The sequence below is a fragment of the Passer domesticus genome, chromosome 5 (genome assembly GCF_036417665.1).
Source record: "Passer domesticus isolate bPasDom1 chromosome 5, bPasDom1.hap1, whole genome shotgun sequence".
NCBI lineage: Eukaryota > Metazoa > Chordata > Aves > Passeriformes > Passeridae > Passer > Passer domesticus.
The window spans coordinates 48,375,886-48,398,689 of NC_087478.1; the positions used below are offsets into that span (position 1 = coordinate 48,375,886).

Consider the following 22,804-nt stretch of genomic DNA (forward strand, 5'->3'; position numbering starts at 1 on the left):
AGGAGACAGAGCCCAGCTTTTCCCACATCCTTCAAAATAGAAAGAGAAAAATAAAATGAGAGAGAGAGTGTAAGCTCTGACGTGAACCTAACTTTAGATCCAAGGGCTGATGACTCACTCCACTGGGGGAGAAGTGGCTGAGCTGGCTGTAGGTTTCTGTTTATATACCTCACTGAGCTAAATATGTAGACTGAGAAGTTCTTCTGTTCTGGCCCAACAACTTCAATCTGCATTTTATCCATCTAAATCTAAATGTTCCCTTCCCTACTAAATCTCTCTCTCTCTTTCCCCCCAGCATTGCCTTCCTAATCCCCTTTATGCTTGCTTTGTTGTAGGAAATTGAAGAAACACATGTCCCCACCTTCCCCACTCTGGTGTTTATGGTTAGACTGACAGGGGATTTCTGGGAAATGATTCAGTGTTGTGACTCTTAAGCACAGCTCCTCACACAGATCTGCCAAGGCATTCCAGACCTGGCCCAGCACCCCCAGCCATGCTGCTGGCAGTCAGATCCTCCTGATCCACTGGTCCTCGTAGCTACACAGCTCACAGGATGAACACCAGTTCCCTCCCAGGGATCCCTTGTCCCACTGCTCCAGCACAGAGCTCCACTCCTGACCCCACACGCATGCCCCAGGGCTGGCAAGGTGCTGTCTCCTCAAGCCCACTGCCCTGTGGCATGATGTCACTTTGCCATCATGCCTCAGGCCCTGGCTGTCACACTATCAGGTGCTCCATGAGCAAAGGCTGACAGCCACTGCCAGCTATTGTCCACTTCTGAGACCAGAAAACAGATTTTGTCATCAGCAAAGGGTAGCTCTATGAGAGCTCCACAAATCTTTTCACTGGCCAGAGCATGGCTGGCACTCCCAGCACTGTCCCTCACGCATTTATGGCAGGATGGTGCCACGGTCACTCTCCCATTTGCCAATCATCACATTTCAGACACGGGCTGCAAAGCTGCAAAGCGGCCATCAGCTGCACAGGAGGTCACTGTGGATCTGTAACATCCTAAAGCTGGAATATACCCTCACCTCATCCCTCCTCATATGAAACAGCAAAGGGGATGGTTAAAAAAAAAAAAAAAAAAGAGCTCAGAAAGAGACAAAAGGGAAATTATAAATTAATCCCTCCAGTGGAGAAGAGAAACAAAGAGCGTGCAAGAGAAAAAGGAATCTCCGCCCCAAAGGGCAGCTCTGAACTATGGTGGCAGACAAGTTTCTAGATAAGAAACAAAGACCATTTACAAAAAGGTGGTTCTATGAAAAGCAACAGTGGAGAAGAAAAGCATAATGAGAGAGTGTGTATTTGACAGAGAGGTCTCCAAGGGATGAAATTCAATTTAACTCAGTCCAGGAAAGGAAGATCACCTTTGCAGTTGAAGCAGATGCTGGAAAGAGGAGCATTGTGTTCAAGAGCCCTCTATGAATCTTCTCTAGATGTAAGTCTGTGGGACCCATTGGTGAAACCTGGATCTGAGGTTCCCCAAGACATCCTTTGGGTTTGGACTGTGGTACATCAGTCCCTAAGGGACAGTCTCATACAGCACCTATTTGTCATCTTGCTCCAAACCTTCTCATCTTCACACAAAATATTAGAGAGTTGATTTCCCAGCAAGTATCAAAGCTGAGCCTTTCTGACCTGCTTCACCCCACTGATAACCCAAAGGAAACATGGAGAGTCTGTACATTCTCCATGCAAGAAGCACCAGCCCTTCATTTGGAGAGCACAGGCAATCTAACAAGTGTGTTTGCAGAAGGACAGGCTCTGTTTAGGCTGAGGTCAGCAGCATCCAAGAGATCCAATGCTCTCCTGGCTCAGTTGTGCTCCTTGGCTCTGTCAGGCAGCCTCTGCCTGCCCTCACACAGCCAGAGGGAGGCCAGAACAGGCAAGAGGCTTCCTCCGATCAGCAGCTACTCCACAAAGCAGAGAAAAAGGCAGCAAGGGCTGGGGAGCCCCCCAGGGCAGACTGCAGGCTCCTCTGTATGTTCACTGCTCCTTAAAAAAAAAAAAAAAAAAAAAAAAAAGAGAGAGAGAAAAATCTGTGCCTCAGATAATAGATAGTCCTTCCCACCACCCATCCATCCCTTTGGCCTTAACTCTCTGAGGCTCTGTGCCATGTTCTGCAGAACTGCTTTGTCTCACCTGGCTTTGGAGCCAGGGCAAACCTCTGCACTCTGCTGAGTGGCAGGGAGCAGCAAGGGGTCGAAAACCAAGAGGGCTGCTGGGGCCAGTAAGAGCAAAGGAGGAAGATTTAGAAAGGCAAAATAAAAAGGCAATCTTGCGGTGACACCTCACGATGGGTTTGCACAATGTAGCCTGGCCCAAGAAGTCCTGGGACCAAGGGCAGAAGTGGAAAAGTACTGAGGTGGAAGTCTGCATGGTTTAAGATCAACAGAAAGTGAGATTCATTCACGTTTGCTACAGCTCAGGAAAGGCATGACCTTGACTGAGACATTGCTTTTCCTGAGAGCAACAAAAGCCCAGGGAAGGCAGTAGACAACTCCCAGCACAAATGATAGAGGACACCTAAACCACTGATGGATTCAACCTTTTTCCATCATACTGTACCCTCTGGCAGAGAAGCTATGGACTAAAGGAACAAAACAATATAGGAATGAAAAGGAAAATGTGCTTTTTATTGTAGGACTCACCACTGCAGCGGAGGGGTAGCTGCAAAGATACCTTTTGCTGAATCAAAAGCATAAACTGGCACAATATGAAAGGTTTGAGACTCACCTGCTCTCCAACATAAGTGAAAATTTATTTCATCCAATGCTCCTTATTCTAGGCTTTGGAGCAGGAATTAAAAAGATCAAATCCCCAGGTCATAAGCTTGGAGGAACCTTTCCTGTTGGGGTGATTATCTCCCCAACATTCTCTCTTTCCAGCTCTATCTGAAGCACAGTGCATACTGATTTCTCCCTCATCAGGGGGAATATGCCCTTCCAGGAACTTGACGCTACCGGCAAGGAATTTTCCATGTCTAGAAATTGCTGATATACTTTCTCCTCTATTGTTGAAGTATAAAACAAGGCATCTCCTCCAGCAATTTTCAGCTGGAGAAATGTTACATAAGCACTTAGTTAGTTCTCATCTTAGAGACAAGGAAACTGAGGTCCAGAGGAAGAAGGTGATCCATTCAAGATCACCCTGCAGAGCAGATGTAAACCTAGGTCTGCCCAGTCCCAGCTCAGCACCCCCAGAGTGGGTCAGCTCTACCAGCAGCCAGCTGGGAGATCCCCTGTTACCAAATATCATCTAATGGAACCCAAATCTGACACTTCAAGGTATGCACTGCCATGGGGAGGGTGAGGTAGGTGTTTCCTGCCAAACCTTCCATCACACAGCTGTGTTTTTCACTGGGATAGGCTGTTTAATTTTTCTGTGAAGGGAGAGTATGGGCAGAAATTCAGATCTTGGAGTAGATCAGCTAAAGCAATGTGGCATACCCCGTGCTTCTAACTCTTCCCAAGTCCCACAGTCCTCTTGAGTATATTTTCTAAATAAGAAAGGAAATAGAAGAGACAAAAAGATATAAATATTGGAGGCTAAATTTGAGCCACAGCAGTGCCTGAGGGAGAAAAAGAAGAAAAAACAAACAAAAGAATCAGACAACAGTTTATCAGATGCAAGGTTAGGAAGGGACAGGGGTTATGGTTAATAATAAGCCAGTTTGCTGTTCTGCTCCCAGGCTAGAACCCAGTCTCTCACCCCCTCCCTGTCGCTCACTCTTTCTGCTCCATCACCTCGCGTCAGGCTGGGGATTTGATGCGAGGCTCCTGCCTCTTCCCAGGGCTGCACACCGCTGACCCCGCCGCCAGCATGGCACAGCGAGCCCTGGGCACAGTGACTCCTGGGCACAGCAATCCCCTGGGCACAGCGACCCATCGCGGGCTGGGAAGGGAGTGCTGGCAGCACACCGAACCTGGAAGGAAGAGTTGTGCACTGGCTGGCCATGGAGCAAGGAGAACAGTCTGTCTGAGCACCCAGGGCTGCACGGGACAGCCAGAGCTGAAGGACATGCACAGAGCCACCACGGTCAGCCCAAGTGTCCTGCTGATACAACAGCTCCAGGGCTGGTACCAGGCAGTGTCTGCATGGCACTGTAGTGTGCCTTGTATATGTCCAAGGGCTGCTCAGGAGGCCTGGGCAAGGACAGCAGGGTTTATTTCCAGCTTGCAGCACAAGCATGCCTCTGGTCAGCCTGTCCTGCCCTCTTTGATGTACAGACTATGAGCAGAAAAATCTTTCTTCCACTCTGAAGCCCACTGGGACACGAGGTCAGCCCCAGCAATGTGCAGAGCAGGCTGGTGCTAGGGGGTTGGACAGACAGGAAAGGACTCCAGTGTTTTAAACTGTGAGATGAAGAGTAAGAAGAATTCCATGTGAAACAACTCCCCATAATACACCAAAAAGATACCTACAAAATACTTTGCCTGTGTGTGGACAGAAAAAATATCTGGCTTCTTGTCTCCATCAGTATTCCAGAGCCACCATTTCAAAGAGGAGATGCCTTGATGTCAACTGGGCAGCAAGGCAAGGGCCCCAAACTGGCCAAGAACATTTCAGAAATGCTTACTCTCATCTGCACATCAAGAGAGCACAACACCATCCTCCCTAGCTAAAAGGCTGCCACACAGCTCCAGGGAGAAGGCTGCTCATCTAAGACCCATGGCTACTGATGATCTTGGCCTGTCTATCAAGCTACCTGACTGGGGCACTCCAAACCAAGTTCAGAGCTCTCAGGAGCCAGCCCTGAGGTGGGATAGAGCCATTGTTAGCCAGAAAACTGCTGTGCCATAGCAGGCACAGGCTCTGCCTCCCACTCCCTTCCAGCCTCCCTGCTGGCATCAGTTCCTGGTGACTCTCCTCATTTCCCCTCCCCGGGTCTGAAGAGCAGCCAGGCAGAGAGTTCAGATCCTGTGAAAGCCACCAGGGTCGGGAGGCCTGTCTATGCCTAGAAATGCCCTCCAGCACTCACATACCTGCCTACACTTGTTCACAAGCACTCACAGCCAGAACAAGGCCAGCCTGTGCCCACACAGGGACATCTTCACCTGCACAGACATCGCTGGTGGCGGGGTGGCTCTCAGGCAGGACTGCCTGCCCAAGGGGAAGCACCAGGCTCAGGCTACCTGCATTTTCCTCCCAGCTCAGGCACAGGCAGGCTGGCCATCTCTGTGTGAGTCACCTTCCCCCTCTGCAGAGGGTAATATCGCAATCATTTTGCTGAAGAGCTTTGGAGCCCAGGGCTGCAAGGCAGCCTGTAGGAGCCAAGTGCTTATTCTGTGTCCTGAGCACACACTCGCTGCTCCTGCATGCGTCACTGCGTGTGAGCTGAACTTCCAGCAGCCAGGGACACCAGGGAGGGAGGGAGAGAGGACAGGTGACATTTCAGATGCGTGCAGCAGGAGCAGAAGTGGTGAAGACGTGCAGGCAGGTGACTCCCAAAATACAAATGCCAGCTGAGGCTCTCACAGTCACCGGGGTGAGATCCCAAGGAAAAAAGCAGCATGAGGAAAAGCAAGCAGGGAGGAAATAATTTTCAAAGCTGAGAACTGCAGCATCAGGGAGATGAGTCCAAGGCTGAGGAGAAGACTTCAGCCATGGCAGGTAGGCAAAGCCTACAACCACAAGTACTGGAATACTGTGTTTGGGTCTGAGGCACCCAACATAAGAAAGACACAGACCCACTCAAGCAGGTCCAGAGAAGAGCCACAAAGATGATCCAAGGACTGAAGCAGTTCCTCTGTGAGAAAAGGCTGAGAGAGTTGGAGTTGTTCAGCTTACAGCAAAAGGATCCAGAGACAATTTACATCAACCTTCCAGTACTTACAGACGTCCTGCAAAAATTGGGGAGGGACTATTTACCATGGACCATAGTGATAGAATGAGGGGTAATGGCTTTAAACATGAGGAGGAAATATTTAGATTAGATATTAGGAAGAAATTCTTTCCTGTGAGGGTGGTGAGGTACTGAAACAGGTTGCTCAGAGAAGCTGTGGATGCCCCACATCTCTGTGAGTGTGCAAGGCCAGGCTCAGTGGGTCTCTCAGCAACCTGGGCTAGTGGAAGGTCTCCCCTCCCAGAGAACTGGGGGATCTTCAAGGCCCTTCCAACAAAAACCATTCTGGGATTCCCTAAGTGGGCAGAAAGAGGATGAAGGTAAAGAGAGGTGCTTGAATGAAATGAGATCTCAGAGGAGAATGAGTTTCTGCTAGCCCATACAACAGACAGGGGAATAAAAAACTGTGGGGATAAAAAACTGTGGAATGGTGAGACTGGCAGAATCTTGCTATATAATTTTCATGTGCTGTTTTGCACCCTGGATGGAGGCAATAAAATCCTGACCATGCAGATATGTTGGCTGAGGGGACCTAAAGGTTGGTTTTGAAGGCAGCCACCCAGGGAAAGCTCATCTGTTTGCTGACTGCAGGCAGTAGAGTGGGTTTCCACTGCTGAGATGGTTTTCCAAGCAGCATGGGAGCTTGCACAGGGTGAATTGAAAGGTTCTCCGCCCCTTAGATCAGCACTACAGACACGTTCAAAAGGAGACACACACACACACAAAATCAGTTTTCCTTTAGACACCTTTTTGGCTCACATCTAAGCCAAGACTTTGCTAGAATTAATCGCCTTAGTGAACAGCAGTACACTCCAATCCAAGCCTTGTGAGGCAAATCTGATGAATGACTTTGGTTGTCTCAGAAAATGACATGCAGTCAAAGTGGTATTTTGAGGAGTGAAGGATAGCATGCCTCTCTGTAAGGACTTACAGTTCCACGGGTGATGGACAGGTTTTCTTCCATCATCTTGAGAGTGATGGGGGAGGAGAGCACAGCACTTCCCCAAATAGCTGGGAGAACCATGCCACCATGAGCAGACATGCAGAAACCATGACCTACCAGAAAGGTACTAAGCAAAAGGAAACTGTCTCGACTACAGACCATTGAGAGATGGGGTGCAATAATCACCCTCAGATGCATACAAGTTTGCTAAAAAAGGAGAAGATTTCTCAGCTCTTTGTGTGCACACTGGACAGAAGCAACAATGGGCTTGCATTGCAGTACAGGGCATTCAGTGGTGAGGAGGGCAAGGTGTGCAATGCTCAGACTGCCTGAGCATCACCCTGCACTTCAGGGCTTTGAAACCAGGCCAGCCCAAACCTCTTGGGAATAATGCATGCACTGATCATCCGGGGATGAATATGAAGTCAGTGACATCCTGAGGACACAGCCAGGCCTGTCTTCTGTGGGTGTCTAATCCCAAATGGCCTGTGGCCACCACCACGATCAAGTGCTGCTATTGTGGTGCTTTTCGTGGAGAAACAGCAGCTGTTTCTCCCCTGGCCATTTCTTCCTGAGCAATACCCATTTATTTTGTCTTCCTGAGAGTCTCACAGAGCCCAGCATGTGTTTGCAACACTTTGTGAATAATAACACTCATATATCTCCAGCAAAATAAAAAACTGGGTCAGCTAAGGCATATGCCTGTGTACATGAGGAGCAGCCAATGCATCTGCCAATGAGCCCCACAGTGCTGCACAATCCAACCCACCAGGCCCACAGGGGCTACAAGGCAATGTGCCTCCACAGGGGAAAGGGGGGAGAGATCATCCATAACTGGGGAGCACACAACCATTTTAGTGACATTTCACAGGTGAAATCATGAATAAATCAGGACCTGAGAGAGGGTTCTAACAAATTGCTCATACTAATATCCTGGCCACTGGAAGAGAGGGAGAGAATGTGCAATTACCCCAGCTCCAGAAGCTGCCTCCAGTGCCTCTGATACATATCAGATAGGGCTAGGTGCAAATCAACCAGACACACGTACCTACCTACTGTAGCGTGCAGGAGGGTGGCTAAGGAGGAACATTCAGAAGGAAAAAATGAGTCAGGAATGTTGGGGAAGAGCAGAGACAAGACAAGAGCACAACACACTGCAATACAGAGACTTTTTTTAACCCAGAAGAATTTAGAAAGAAACCAGAGGCCTGGCTCATAAGCTGGAGCAGGCTCCACACAAGTGGTCAGGTCACTGAACCCATATGTTTCTCCACTGGCTGCAGCCCATGCATGTAGATGCCAAAGCAACTACACTGCATTAGAGAGAAGCTAAGCTTGGGATGCTTGTCAAGAGACCAAAATGAGGAATCTTTGCTCTGTCCCTCCACAGTGAGCAGGACCTTCAGCCACCTCATGTACACTTGTGGGCATGTGCACAGCTGTCCCTCTTGGGCAAAAATCCAGACTGAAGTCACACTCTCTGTTAGAGACAAAGATGTTTGCTGAAGCAAGGTGGCCAAAATGGAGGGAGAAAAAGCCTCAGCGATGGAAGTCACGGGTAGGAGCTGCCCAGCTGCCCATTTCTCTTCCCATATTTTACAAAGCCCCAGTGAGCAGGAGTGTGTTCCCTGAAAATGCTGTGTGATCTCAGCATGACCCCACATCCTGCACATGAGGGTACAGCCTGGAGAAGACAGAGAGCCCAGTGATGGTACCCATCGCCCTAAATCAACCCTGATCACCTCAGTGAAACTGGCTTAGGCCAGTCCCCTCCTCAAGATGTGGACGGGAGACAGGAGAGGGCAATTACCAATTTTAATGCAACCAGCAATAATCAGGATGGCAAGGATGTACAGAGCACAAAATCAGGCAGCAGGAGTACACAGGCAGGGAGACGGAAATAATTACCATGATACTGTAACCAGAAAACACAAGGCCAAGCTATTTACCATGTTAATTAGTGTTTATCCCTGTTTATGGCTGCACATGGCAGTGGGATTGGAGGCCTGATTGGAGGCATAAATGCTTAAAGGAACAAGCTCTGGATATTAGAATGAGACACCAGGTCAAGGGAAAGCTTTTGCTGAGCAGAGGACAGGGAGAGCTAAGCCATGCATCCCTCTCTTCCTGTACTGGAGAGCTGGAGTTGCTGAAAGGAAAGCCCAGATGGTCCTTCCAGAGCACAGCTATGGGGAAGTGCCCAGAGACTGCTACATGCTATTTATCTGCTAATGCATCTCCATGTCTTCATTTCCCTCCGGTCTTTTTCTCCTACACTGTTTCTCTTGGATGCTGCAACCAGATTAAAGATTTCCCTGAAGTGTTCCTTAATGTTCCTCTTTCTAAACCGAGTCTGTTTCAACAAAATAAGACACAATTTTCCCTATATTACAGCACAGTTATTTTTCCAAGGCAGTTTTCCCACATTTTCCCCTGTCCAACACCTTCTTCTTTTTAATTTCTGAACACATTCAGAGCAGAGGCACAGAAGACAGGGAGGGATCTGCTGCAGTTTTCCTGCACTGACAAGTTGTCACTGACAAAGGTGAGCCCTAGGATGAAGATTCAGGAGTTGATAGCAGGAGCCTCTGCTCCAAACCCTGGCCCAGCACTCCCTTCTGTGTGACCTCCACTGGGATGTTCTGCCCAGCAGCAGCCAGTCAGCCTCTGCTGCCGTCCTCACCACTGCCTGCAACAAAGCTGCCTTGACAACAGCAAGAGGTAGCTGAAATACTTGACTAACCATTTTGTAATTTGTTTAATACTGTAGGCTATGTCATAGGGAAATCAGCCTCTGGAGGTGCTGCTCATGCTAAGGAAAAGTCTGAGTGTTCAGGCACTGGGCATTGCTGATCTTTCCAAGCCTGGGTCCATCACTCCATCCTGCAGGGGCTGATTCACTCTTCCCTTGCACAGCTCATCGCCCACAGACTCTCCCCCCAGAGAAGCCCTGCAGCTGGTCTTGTCTCTGCCCCTTGCACTTTATTCTTCAGCTCAAAGATTAAAACAGTGCCTGCCTCTGTCCTGTGAAGCTCCCTCCCAAAATAAAATCAAAAAGCAGTGTTGGCCCCAATCTGTCCCTGTATCTTCCCTCCATGCCACATTACCAGATGCTCTCAAGGAGCTTGGCATGTCCTATTTGCTTCCATCGAGGATGTGATACCTGAAAACCCCTGGGAGACAATGGCTTTCCAGTCTGGAGAATTTGCCTCCCCCTCTGCATCAGATGTGTCAGAGCAGCATTTCATTTACCTTTTCCAGTGATTTTTATCGGTCTAGTTATTAACGAGGAAGTTTAACCCACTCCTGGGCAAATCCCTGGCAGTCAAACAAGTTATGATGAGGGGGAACCGCTGTGAGGGGAACAGCTTAAAGTGAGACAGACTCCAAGCAGGCACTGACCCTTTGGTGCACCAAGAATGATCCCACCTCAGGTGATTCTGGATTCTGTCCCCTGCAAAGGCCTGGGGGCACCCTGCCTGCCACCAGCATGGCTGGCTGTGCACTACAGCCATGTCACTCTCCCAGTACCAGCACCCTGCACTGCTGTGCTGAGAAGCCATGGCAACCATGGCCACCTCAACACAGTTTCTAGACACAGCCATGGCCAAATCATTGGTCCTTATCTGGGAGAGGCATTTAATTTCCCAGATAAAAAATAACTCACGAAATCTATTTGAGTCTGTTTGTCTGAAGAGCTGCCTCTTTCCTCTATCCTTGTCCTCCAGGATAGTGTCCTTATTTGCCCAGTGCCCAGACTTTCACCCTTCTGACCCACATTTTCCCCACTGAAGGATTCCACCACACACCCTTCACAGTCCAGACACCTGAGAAACTGCCATCATGAAAGGAAAATAAACTTCCCAAGGGGAAAAAGTGACTACATCAAAACCTCACTCTCATCCTTCAGAGAGGGCCACTGTAAGCTGTCCAAATTCCAGCGTTTACAAACCTCCCCTCCTCCATGCTCTGTCACTTTATCAGACAGACATACCTGTAATTCCTCCTCTACACCACTGCCCTTCCAATAATGCCAGAAGACACCCCAAGTGCATCTGCATTTATATTTTGACCACAGGTGAGGGGGAGCAGAGCTGCTCACAGCGTTTACCCTGGCTCAGGTACAGCTGCATGAGGGAGCTGAGCCACTCCTCCACTGCCACCAGTCCGTACATAACACACCCTGACACACAGCAGCTGCTGGCCCCACGGACCACGGCAGAAATTTGCACACCCATATGCTGGCAGCTCAAGCAGTGCAGAGTCACACACCTTGGCCTGTGGGATGCAGGGGCAGCTCATGAACTCTCCCAGAACAGCCCCCTCCCTGGCAGAGGATGCTCCTGGAGATTCCTGGTGTCCTGCTGCTGCACCAGGGGCGAGTGCTCAGTGTCATTTGTTCCTAAAGCCTGTGTGCATCTCACAGCCTCAGTGCAGTTGGTTTAATGGCCAGTCTCTGCTGGGAGGCAGCTTAGGGAGGAGAGGGAGAGAGAAAGAGAGGAGTGAGGGGGATAGCAAGCAAAACAAAAAGAGAGCAACGTGAGTAGGAGCCCATAAAACAGAACAACACTGCCAGGCAGAGCAGCAGCTGAATTGGTTGTGACAGGCAGACCCTCTCTGCACCTGGGATTCAAACACAAGCTTATTTTCCTGGTCTCTTTGAGAGACAATGAGTCCTGACTACCTGTCAATGTGTACCCAGGAGATGTCACCAGGAGAAAAGAGGCCCCAGGTGCTCCTGACCCACATCACTGACACAGTTATGAAGACTGAGGTCACAGGTTACATTTCTCAGAAACGAACAGTGAGGAGCTTAGAGGGAAAAGAAGAAAAAAAAAAAAAAACAAAACCTGAGCAACAGCAGAAACCAGAGATCCAAAACAATGCACCTGTCATGACTCTTGGAGCTCCCAGAGGATCCAGGACAGCTTTGCCTCCTGCACAGCTCCTGTTCTGCTCATCTGCAGGGCCCAGGAGCATTTAAGCAATGTGTGCCTTCAGACAGACACACTTCTTCCCCAAGCCCCAGCAGGTGCACAAGTGAAGACATTCACTGTCTTTCCTCAGCCTGACAGCTTGCTGAGGGGCCATGGAGGACATATTCCCAGAGAGGTTACATAGGGCTGTGCCAGCTCTCCTGACAAGCAAGCTACACCCTTAGCAGCCCATCAGGACAAGGGGATCACAAACAGCTGCTCATGTTCACCCATAAAGGACCAATAGAGGATCTCTTGAAGAACACCAATTTCACCCTACAGCGTGGCTCCCCTTCCCAGGGCTGGCAGCTGGTGCACACCCCCAAAGTGAGGGGCCATCAGATGGCATTTTTAGCATCCCTTCCTGGGAAGGAGCACAGCAGGTCATGCCACATCCCCTGAAGAGACACCCAGCCACTCCTGTGCACTCTCACGTGTCCACAAAAAGGTTCCTCCTATGACTCAGCACCTCCCCTGCCTCCTCCTCCTCATCAAACCACCTGCACACCCTTCACTGCTGCAACAGGCCAAGTAGCTGCTTCCAATTAAAAGCTGCTGTTCTCACCAGTTTTTTTAATAAGAAAAAAGTAATTGAAATTTAATTTAGTCAATGACCAAACAACAGGGTGTGAAAATGAGCCAGCGCTGGCTCAGGTTCTGTTAGGAATGAGCTTGTGGGAGGGGATGGGGGGGCTGCCTGGGGTAGCTGAGGGGGATCTGTACAGGTGGTTTTGAATAAGGGTCTTTTGAATCACCACATCTGCCAGTCACATTTCTTCCCTAGGCCACCCCCAGTATTTCATGCAAAGCCTCCAGGCACCCTCCTTCAGTAATCCCCACACTCCAGTAAAAACTTCCCTTCCCATTCCATCCCCACAGCCTGCAAGCCGTGCCTCTTGCCTCCCTCTTCCCAGCTCTGCTGGACTAGATCCCCGTCAGAGTTGGCAGCCACAGGCCAATCAGCACAAACTGCTGGCTGAGAGAAAGGGAGAGAAGCAGAGGAGTCTTGGGGGCCCGAGAACAAGCCAGGACTCGTGAGTCATCCCCTGCGTACCCACAGCCCCCGCTGGCTACCGCCGAGCTCCAGGAAGATGCTGAATATTCGATGAAGGGGTTTTTTTTAGATCTGCTGAAAATGGCAAGGGAAACTCCACTGACAATTTTTAAAAAAAATAAAAAAAAGGAAAGATCACAATCTCATCGCCACAGCCAGTCTTACACTTTCCCTGAGGATATGTTAGAACAGCCAGGGGTGTGAGAGGAAAGCAGCCCATGGCGATCTGTTTCTGGCAGGCAGAGGGAAGGGAGGACGAGGGAATGGCTGCTTGAGGATGCAGTGCTGCCATCCCCACCAGCCTGGATGTGTGCAGGTGCACAAGCAGCCTGGGTTTGCAGGTGAAGGGGCAGAGCACGTGCTGAGGGAAAGCATCACCATCACCTGGCTCTGACACCTCTGCTAGAGATCTCAGCACCTCTGCCCTGGCTGCTACTAGAAGACCTCACTTGGGAAAGGCAAGGTTAAATGCAATACTTTGCAATGCCAACCCGGACAGCAAGGACAAGTGTCACAGGTTGTTTTCACACAGTGTCACATGAATCACTACAGAAGTGTGGGGTGACAAGGGACTACATGGGAGTTTGCTCAGAGAGCAAAGCAGTTTGCTCTTGCTCAAATCAGTGAGGCAAAAACCACCTCTTGCTAATGTTAGCAAAGTAGGCATTTATTCCTTATCTTGGAAAGCTCCTTCACATCAGCTGACACAGGGTTAAATCTTCCCAGCCAGTAAAACCTCAGCCCAGTAAGAGAGGAAGCTTCTGTTGCACCCTGGTGTGGCTGTCAGAAGGAGATGTGGCACCAACACTCTGTTCTAAAGCAGAGTGCTTGGCTGGGGAGGTGGAGAGGAGGGTGGGAGCTGGGAATTGCAGGTAGGAATGTGGAGCAGAAGTTATGGGCTGAAGCCCCTCAGCTGATCATCAGAAGAAACAGAGTGCCACCAGAATGGTGCCAGGGGAAGTACTCAGCACAGCTGAGGGAGGAGAGGATACTTCTGTGTGTGAAGGAACAGGATGCAGAGATTTACAGAAATTATAGACATTTTCTTTTCTCCCACTCTCCTCCACCCTGTCATTTTCTCTTCTCCACTTTTTCTTCTGGTCTCTGTCTCACCTTCTGTCTTTCCCTCTGTAATCACTTGTTGGCAAATCTTCTCCAAAACACAGTTATTTTGAATGTGTTCTTCTACATCCCTTACAATATTTTCTCTCTCATTCTCAGTTATCCTCCTTGCTGGTGAAGCTGATTAGTATAATGATGATAATATTGAACGTAGTGAAAAGGTTTCTTTCACAGGAAAACCAATTATAAATTGCTCTGCTTTCAGGTACCAGCCACTTTCATGCCTTTTCTTGTTACTTCAGATGCAAAAACTGAAATATCACCTTTTTGTATTCCCTCTACCATCTTCTCCACTTGGAAGGGAAGGACATTCTCTATCATATATATTTTAATCTGCTCCTTGAGAAAGCCTGAGATGTAAAATGTATTATTTCAGTCCCATCCCTCATTCCCAGTCAGATGTCACTCTTGGGAAAGCCAATCTCCTCAAGTTAATGGCTTGCCCAGTGTGGAAGTAGCAAATTATGTATTTCTTGTCCTGCTGACATCCAAACCCTTGCCCAGACCCCATCCCCATCACTTTTGTGCTCACTGCACAGACGTAACTCCCCAAGTGCAGAAGCTGATGGTCCACAGTAGGGTCATGCTTTTTCCAGTAAAAGAAGCCAACAGATTATTTCTGCTTGTGATTCATCCTAGAAGAGAGAACCGTGTGGGCTCCCTATTTCACTGTGCGTCACAGAACCTGCCCCCAGTGGGAGCCCACAGAATGACTGGTGTCAAAAGGCACCTCAGGAGGCTCCAATCCAAATCCCTGTTCAAAGCAGGGATAAGCTCAAGGCCACAGCAGGTAGCTCAGAACCTTGCTTGCTTGAGTTTTGAGTGTCTCAAGGGAGACAGACTCCAAAATACCTCTGGGTCACCATCACACATCAGATCCGCCCTCATGTTTATGGTTTTCCTTCATACAGAGCTGAAATTTTCCAAGTTGCAACTTGTCTTTGCTGCCTGTTGCCCTTGACACACACCTCTGGGAAGAGTCCAGCTCCATTTTCTCTACACACATCCCCCATTGCCTCACCAGTCAGTTTCCCCTTAAATTGCTTTCCTGCAGGCTAAACAAAGGCAGCACTCTCAGCATCTCCTTACATGTTATGTGCTACAACTCCTTAGCCATCTTCATGGCCCTCCACTGAACCCACTCCAGTTTGCCACTCTCTGTCTCATAGTGGAGAGAGTACCTGAGTCTGCCTCTCCTTGCTTGGGATCTCCCTAGGTTGAACTAAACCCTGCTCTGAATGTTTCCTCCTTACTGTTAAACAGATGATAACCAGCCTCAGGCTGTCCAAATCAATTATACTCAATAGAAACTGCAGTTTGGATCACCAGGTTCATGAGACTGTATCTAGACTTTACTATCAGCAAATCAAATCCCAGTGCACAGGAAAAAATTCCCCTGACAAAACCAGGATGAGGTATCAGATGATTTTTGTAAACCTCTTATCAGGGATGGGGAACCAGAAAACAGACCTAGTCTTGTCTTTCCTGCCCAGCTGTCACTGCAGTTTGGGAATTAACTCACCATGCTTTATTTATCATCAAAATTTTCAGTCAACAGCCAAAAGAGAAAGGCACATTTTTCCTCTGTAAAATGTACTCAGCCTTGTCTCCATCTCTCTCAGCATTCACTTCCACCCAGCATCCTTAAACCCCTACACTTGATTCTTAAACGGGAGGGAGACAAGCTTCAGGAGTTCCATCTGTACTTGGTAAAGGGAGGAGGAAGACACAGATTCACACCATCTTGACATAAAAACAAACAGAGGAAGGAGCAGGTCCCCAAGAGAGCAGCATGGAGAACTCATCCTGCATCAAGGATGACTGATGTGGAGAACTCGCTGCTGAAGGACATTGTCAGTGCAGGCAGCTTGAGTGGGTGTTTAACTGGAGGTGAGTGGGTTTAAAAGCATAGATGGCATTTAAACCTTCCAGTAACCGTGGCAGCATCTAAGGGCTTCCAGGTGGACATTTGTGAAGTCATCAGGGATCTCTTCTTCCTTCTTTCGTGCAAGATACCTCAAAAGAAGCATCACATGGGGGCTCAAATGGGAAGGATTCACTGCCTTCTGACAGACCTGTGCAATAGCTCCTCCACTTTGGTGGAAGTTACCTGGTGACCCACACACATTTGTCCTGTTAGAACAGCTCTGTGAAGAACTTCAGTGATGCCTCAAATTATCTAGGGGGAAAGCACCACCATTCCTGGGGAAGGACACTGTATTTCAATTACATGGAGATATTTGAGAGTGATTTTGAGTGAGATGCACAGTCCCACCTATTCCAATTCCCCTCCCTCAAGCTCCTGTTGCCATGGCAATGGTACTGACAATTTCAACGCATAAACCCAAATTTGCATTTTAATGGAACATAATTAGAATGCTGAGATAAACGATTCTTCCTTGATAAAAGGTAACATAAACACCGCATCTCACAAATATGCTCTACCAAAAATTATTGCACATACACACACGCACAGAACCTATACATCACTGGGTTGTGGGAGCTGGGAAGTTGCTTTCTGTTCCTTCATGCCTAACTGGGAAATTTTAAATCCACTGCAAAACCCCACAGTTTCCAGAACAAAATGTTATAGTTACCAGATGTTTGCTGCAAACTGGCTCTATCACCTCCTGGCTGCTGTGCTCCTGTTCAGTCCTCCCAGGTGCAGTCAGGGTCAGCCCATATCTGCTGGACCCCGAGATATTCTCTGTATGCTGACAACTCCCAAGGGCTCAGTAACTCCTGAGATGGTATCCCAGGGAGGATGAAAACCCCTCCAGCTGTCCTAAATATTTATTTTCCTTTTGTTTTCAGCTAAATTTGTCATAAGATGTGCTCTCACTCGGTTTTCTGCAATATGCCCAACAGTGTATTCTCCAGCTCTTGGATCAGGAAAGGAGTGCATTGGTAGCACTTATCCCACACTGTCAGCCAAGAGGCCAAATAGCTACAAGAGGGCAGAAGGGGATTTTAAAAAGGAAATATTGCCAAGACATCCTTCTTTACTTCAGCAAAAGGCAGGGAAAGGGAATGAAGGAGGGGGAGAAGCTATTCTGCACCAAACATGAAATCAGAAAATGAATTTCTCCTGCCCTTGAAACAAACTAAATTCCAAGCAGGCAGCTGGCAGGAGCGAATACAGACAGAAGACAGAAAGAAAAAAAAAAAATAAAAATAAAAAAGGAAAGAACAGAAGAAAAGCAAATAAGCGAATCAGAAAAACTGCAAACTGCCTGGAAACTTCATTTGGCTTTTCAATTGGGAAGTGAAATGATGCATACATTGTAGGGACAATCACACCTGGGAGAGTCTTAAAGTAGCAGCTGCCCAGACCAGCTTCTCCTGACCCGGCTGAGTAATGCTGGGCCACCCAGCCTTCAAGGGACTTCAGGCAGCTCTGCAAACAAGAGGATGGCACAGGAGTCACCTCTGCCACGAGGCAGAGTCCATCTGCCTCATCTCACCTGCCTGGGCTGTGAAAGCAAAGCCACACATCCTGCTGAGCAGCACTGACAGTGCACCACTGACACCGCGTTGCTATCTGCCAATGCATCAGGTAAATGACACAGAAGTTGCTCCTCAGAACTCTGTGGCCTGGATCTGTCCCTCTCTTCCTGCAGGGAGGGGTCTGCTTCAAGTCCTACACCTTCTATCAGCACCAGCTGATAGCCATGTCCCCTCTATTAGAGCTGTATGATTAGGGCCCAGAGGGTTCAAGCAGCTCACTGCTCCTCCTGCATCATCCCACACAGTATTCAGCCTGGTAGAATCCTCATTCCTCCTCCTAGAAAGTCTTTCAGTCCTGCTCCTCTGGGCTGCACAAAAAAGAGCACGTCTGCCTCTCACTACTCCCACCACCCCAGCTAGCAACCCCATTTAATCTCTCTGCCCTCCTTCATTCACCAGAATCAAATATTAATTGGGCTGCACTGTGATAAAGTGACTGTTAATGTGCCTTGGCACGGGAGCAAGTGGAGCTGGATTCAGCCTCCAGTGCAGCACCAGCTCAAAGAGCAGGGCAAGGTGAGTGCAGTGGGGAAGTCTCTGGGGCTCCCCACCAATTTGGCCGGCCACAAGGGCTGCAGATCGTGGTGATTTGCATCCAGTTGCTTTCCCATCTTTTCTAGCACTGCTGCCTGTGTAAATGCACAGAGCCAGGCTGCACACAAACACACAGAGTCCCCTACAGCCACCTGAACCCTACGCAGAGATCTGGCTGCACAACACCAGCTGAGCACTGTGCCTGCATGGCACTTCTCCCTCTGTGCAAGTACACCCAGGTAGAGACTCACGGGGATGCTGACATGTATATGGGGTGTGCGCTCATCCCAAAATAAATCACAGTGTTCCCAGTGAGACAAGAGGCTGTACAGCTACACACAACCAGACCAAAACGCTTCCCTGGAGCTGATGGCTATCCACATAACCCTTGTTCAAATTGCAGTGGATTAACATAAAAATGAAACAAACTAACTCTCCTAAATACCATCTGTGCCACTGATACAAAGGTTCATGGGGCATTTATTACTTAGCTACTCTCCCTTAGGACACGGTTTACAGGTTCTGCTCAGTAGGGACTTCTCAAAGGTTGCAGACATGATCCTGGGGTCCAGTTTACAAAGTTTAAGGAACAAAAATCAGAGCAATGAATACAAGAAAGGGAAGAGATGGTCTTTTGATTTAGATGAATTCAAGTGCTGGGAGTCAAGCTCAAGAGATAAAAGGCCTGCCTTGCACTCATGCCCCACATCTTCAGCATCAGGGGCCCATGGCTCCAGCCACCTGGCTTCCTTAGCAAGAGACAAGCCTGTAGTCATGATACTTTATGAAAAATCCTTTGCTAGGATTTTTCCCTCCTGGGAAGCTGAGGAGCCTCAGGAGAGAAATGTATGTAAATAACTATCTGCTGCTGTGGAACGCAAGAGGTGCATCTGTGATTGGTCTGTGTGGATTGTTTTCAATTGATGACCAATCACAGCCACATGTGTCGATGCTGTGAGCAGTCACAAGATTTTGTTATGCATTCTATTCCTATTCTTTCTAGCCTTCCGATGATCTTTTCTCTCTATTCCTTTAGTATAATTTTAATGTAGTATTTTAATCTAACATATATCATAATATAATAAACCAGCCTTCTGAAAACATGAAGTCAAGCCTCGTGTCTCCACACATGGAGCACCAGACACAACACAAGCCCAGCCCCTGGCAAGCCTCCCTCCACTGCTCACCCCCACCGTGTTTGGGGGTCACCACGGTGCCTCCCAGGGATCCTCTCCACAGCAGCCCTGACAGAGAGGCAGCACCACGGCCACTCTGAGTACAAAGCTCTGCTGGGGACAAGGCTACACAGGGGTGCTGGCAGATGGGACAGTAAACAGCAATCCAGGGCAGAGCACTAATTAGCAAGAGACTCACTGCCCAACCGGTATGGTGACCAACAGGAGATGAGCACAACTCAGAATAAAGTCACTCTGATGAGTATCACACAGGATGTGTGCTCCATGGCAGTGGTATGGATTTGCACCCCAAAGTTCCTGTGTATCTTGCTGGTTCTGTTCCCAAAACTTGCCAGGGATGGGTGAAACCTACAACAACTCCACGTTTGTCCTGAAAAATCTCTTCCATGCCCTCCCCCTGCTTCTGGCAGGGCCTTCCTAAAACTCATCACCCAACACCATCTCCCCTGGTTGCAGTGCCCGTGGCAGGCAAAACTCAGCCTCACAGTGACATCTAGTGAGGAGAGCCCTAGTGGCACCAAGCACTCTTGCAAGGAATGACAGCAGCCTCTCTCCCGCTGGCATTTGTTCCCAGACTTCAGGGGACCGAGGCAGAGCAGGAGATGTGGCCCTGGCAAAGGCAGCCTGGCCCGCAGGGGTCCCATGTCACAGCATATGGGGTCTGGTACCCAGCACCTCCAGGGTGCACCCCAAGAGAGTGAGAGTACCCCAAGTACCTGCTTCAGTCCTTCTACTGTGCTGAAGGGAGAGGAGTGAAAAGGAAGGAGGAGAGGAGAGACCCAAACATATCATTTAGAGAGACTCAACTGCTGGGAGTCGAGAATAAATAGTAAAAAGTCAGGTTGAACTGTCACCCTCCCACAGCCTCAGAAATTGCAGATCCTCTTTGGAGAATCAAAAACAGTAAAAAGAGACAGCAGTCAAGGAAGCAGGGAATAAGACAAGGAAAGACAAAATACAGCTATTAGAGAGAGTACAAAGGAAGGAAAGGGGAAAAAAGGAGATAGAAAAAAAATTACAAAGGCAGAGTGCAGAGAGAGAGGCCTGGCACTACACTGATGAATGCAGCATGCCAGCCACCGGACAGAATATCTTCCCTTGATCTGAGAAACCTCACAAGTTATTCCGTGTAGCTCTGAGCAATACTGAAAAAAAATCCCAGAAATTAGAAAACCACAGTGAGTGTTGCAGCTATAAACCTCCAGCCCTTCAAACCTGAAGGGAGTGGGGAAGAGCAGGGGAGATGCCCCACCTTTGGCAACTGAAGCAGGGACATGCATGCCATAGCTGCAGCCATGGGAAGAAGATGAGGCTGTGCCAGCAGAGCACAGAGCAGGCAGGGGCTGCAGCAGCAGCAGGCAATGCTGCCCCGGCTCGGCTCTGCACCAAGCAGCACAGACAGCCTCTAACAAGGCCTGCCTAAGGCAGCAAAACCCGTGATGGCCCCAGCCCACCTCCTGTCTCCAAAGCCTTAATAATTGATGACAAGCATAACTAGCTAAACTTCGCTGCATTCTGAGCCAGCTCTGGGGCTTGTAAACATTTTAAGGAGCAGAGAGGCTGGGAACAAAACACAGAGCCTTCCACCTCGTCGTCAGTGCTTTGAAAGCAGCCATGTTCAGCAGCCACTGCCATTCCCAATTTCACATCTACACAGCACGAGGACACATAAGGTCTCAGCTGTAATGCAACATCTTCTCTAGGTATTTCCAAGCTCTTTACATGAGAAATCATCAATTCCACTGTAACCAGGACAAAATACATCCTTCCTGGAGGAAACAAGATGTTATTTCATCAAAGTCCACAATATTTCCAGAACAGAGAATCATACTGCCTTTTCATAAATCCTCTAGTTAAAAAATGTTATATACTGAACCTTGCCACAAAATCCTCATTTCAGTTTCTGTCCATTTTCTCTGTATTCAGTGGGGAGATTTCATGGGGTGAATTTCTCAGATTCTGGCATGGAAGACCTGTATTTCTGATTAAAACACAACAGAAAGTCACAAAGCAGGAAACAAACACAGTAAGGAAGAAATAAACAGTAAATGGAAAGCCAAAAGTGAAACAAAAGATGGCCAGGTGTCAACCAGGGAGGTCAGTCTGCAATTTAAAAAGGAAAGATCAATTCTAGAAGTAGAAAAGGAAAAAAAAAAAAAAAGGCTGAAATCCAGAGGAAAGAAAGCAAAAAACTAAAGCCAGCAGGTTAACAGTCCAGTGGCTTGAAGCTGATTTAAAAGGAAAACAAAAGTCCTGGTATGTCTCAGAATACATCACAGTTGAAATAGCCACAATACACAGAGTATCACCATACAATTTCAGAAATCTTCAACCCAATTGTCCATAAAGAATAACACCATACCGCACCAGAAGGCTTCAGGCACCTGTCCCTACAGAGTAACACCAGCTTACCTCACAAGACCGCAAGCATCTGCCCTTCTTGAGGGTTTGTTTTCATTTTTGTAGGTTTTTTGGTTTTTTTAGCCCAACCTTTTATACCCCTCATAGTTCATGCATTGCACCTGTGTGCCCTCTGTTCCCTTTGGTGATGGGTCAGTGGGCACTCCATGGCTCATTGCTGTCAATGCTGCTCACCTGCTGCTCACAGCTGTGCCCATTGGGGATGAGACACGGGCACAGCCCCACTGCCAATCACCACAAACTGTGTGCCTGCACTGGTAAACTGGGAGGCTCAGATGCTGATGGAAGTCTCATCAAACCCACGCTAACTGTAAGTTCCAAAATAACAAGGGAAGACACCCTGGAAGAGTCTGTAAAGACTTCCATTATACAGCTCTAAACTTCTGATCCAGCAGTGCCAATGACACAAAACCACAAAAATTAACAAGTCAGATCCCCAATAAGCAAGACAGGATCCTAAATCTCTCAAGTTTGCAGTAGTTCCCAATGTGTACATGTGGCAGTAAGCATTTTCCACAATTTATTCACCTTTCTATAATGCTTTTCATTCAGCCTGAAAATCTATAAACCAAACTTGTGCTCTCTCCAAGCCCTGCCTTGGCCCCTTCCTGTGTCTGCCATCTGTTACACCTGTTCTCCAGCATTTAGCAGCTCCACAGCTCCCGTGTATTTCGTTCACTCAGGCCCATCCCTGCTCCTAAGGATCTTTAGCATCTTCTCCTAGGTTCTTAGGGAAAGAGGAAAGCAACTACAGCAGGGTAGGTTTAGGTCTTTCAAACTGAGGGAAACACTGGCAGTGAGGTCTGCCCTTTTCTCCCAGAGCCAATTCTGCAGGAATGAAGGTGGGGGAGGGTAGGAGGAAGACCCAGAAACCATGCCCATGGCCCACAGAAGGAACAGGGCAAAGTCAATCCCTCTGAGCCCTAGGATCCTTCTACTCCATCATCCTTTTGAAATTTAAGAGTAGCAGTGGGAAACAGAGAGAGGAATCTTTCCCCTTCAGCAGCAGAATTATTTTGCCTGCTCCACTCTAGAAGGTGTGCAAGACCAGCAGATGCTCTTCTGAAGAGAATTTTCCCTTCAGGGAAAAATAGAAAGTATGAGGGCACTGGACTTTCAGGCATTTTTGTGAGTCTGGATGCCAAAACCCATTTTTCTGGCCACAAAAACCTTGTGACACCAACGCTGTATTTTATGTAAATT

The 22,804-nt window shown here is 48.4% G+C and overlaps 1 long non-coding RNA gene across 4 annotated transcripts; it reads right to left on the reverse strand.

The window, feature by feature from the left end:
- Window positions 1-339: 339 nt before the first annotated feature.
- Window positions 340-21,650, reverse strand: LOC135300580 (uncharacterized). Of its 4 annotated transcripts, XR_010362407.1 has the most exons (4): window positions 21,593-21,650; window positions 21,057-21,161; window positions 16,054-16,145; window positions 12,116-15,959 (listed from the first exon to the last, which is right to left on the reverse strand). It is a non-coding gene; the product is annotated as an uncharacterized LOC135300580 (long non-coding RNA). The 4 variants fall into 4 exon arrangements; XR_010362404.1 differs by lacking the exons at window positions 12,116-15,959; window positions 16,054-16,145 and adding an exon at window positions 340-1,998; XR_010362405.1 differs by lacking the exon at window positions 12,116-15,959 and having other exon boundaries at window positions 15,967-16,145.
- Between the last annotated feature and the right edge of the window lie 1,154 nt (window positions 21,651-22,804).